The sequence below is a fragment of the Cebus imitator genome, unplaced genomic scaffold (assembly GCF_001604975.1).
Source record: "Cebus imitator isolate Cc_AM_T3 unplaced genomic scaffold, Cebus_imitator-1.0 Scaffold285, whole genome shotgun sequence".
Taxonomy (NCBI): Eukaryota; Metazoa; Chordata; class Mammalia; order Primates; family Cebidae; genus Cebus; species Cebus imitator.
This window is the reverse complement of record NW_016107600.1, coordinates 2,291,587-2,292,760: the sequence shown is the minus strand read 5'-3', so window position 1 is coordinate 2,292,760 and position 1,174 is coordinate 2,291,587.

The window sequence follows — 1,174 nt, the reverse complement described above, 5'->3', positions numbered from 1 at the left end:
TTCTCCAACTGTTCTCAAGCACATCCCTCCTGTACACTGGGGTGACATCTCACCACCACCACCACCACCACCAGTCCCACTAATCCCCACTCTCAACTCCCAATCCCAGGAATTCCCTGCCTCCTCCTCTTTGAGTTAGCTACAGTATAACCTCCATGAAGCTTCTTCACTCCTGCTGATCTCCTTCCTTTCTCGCTCCTGGAGTCTATATTCAATAGATCTCAATCACTTCTGAGGCATCCTCCATTTCCTCTAAGCTCCCTGGAAGCCCACAACAACAGTCCATGGTGTATTGCCTGGCACCATGCAGGTGCTCAAAGAAAACAACAACCCAAGGCCCGAGCAGCCTGTGTTCCTCCCCAAGGGACCAGACTGCAGCACTCAAGCCAGAACCCCACCCACCTTCGCCCCAGGCCTCACCACCATGCTGAGCACCAGAACCACCTACACAGGAAGAAGGGGTGGACATGCTGCCCACGTCCATGTCTTCCAGGGCCTTTGTTTCTTAGCTATTCCCACCATGAGACTCCCATCAGGCAGAAAGCTGCAGGAGAGCAGCCCCCACCTTCCTTCCAGGGAATGGGCAGGGACTGATGCTCTTTGACCCTCTGTCTGTCTCTCTCTCAGCAATATTTTTGAAGTTGGATGGAGCTCCCGTGGATTTAGTCAAATATTGAACAGAGCCTACACATAACCAGAGACCCAAGACTGCTGCTCAGGACTCAACACTGCCTTCTTCTGCGGTCTCCAGCCACTTGGAAGCAACACCCTTGGAGTGAGTCCTCCATGAGCCAGCAAGGCTAGGGAGGTGCAGGGAGCGGCTGAGATAAGGGCATCTCTCCTTTGTCCTAGAAGGTGGAAAATGAGAAGAGACTTGTTTCTTTCATCTATTTCTTCCTGTGCCAAATATGCGCCAAGTACATTTCTGTGCAATGTGCCCTCTGTGTACATTGCGCTGTGGGAATTACAAAACTGAAAAAGTTAGGGGCTGGCCTGGACTATGAGAAGGAAAGATGCCTTCTGCAGGTATAGAGGCTCTCAGAGCTTCAGGCTGTTTCCATAGTGCCCTCTGCTGGCCCGGATTCACTATGGCTGTTAGGACAGAGCTCCTGATCCTGGAGACCTAGGGGAAAAGCCTGGGAGGCGGCTACCCCCAAGCACTTTTTTTTTTTTT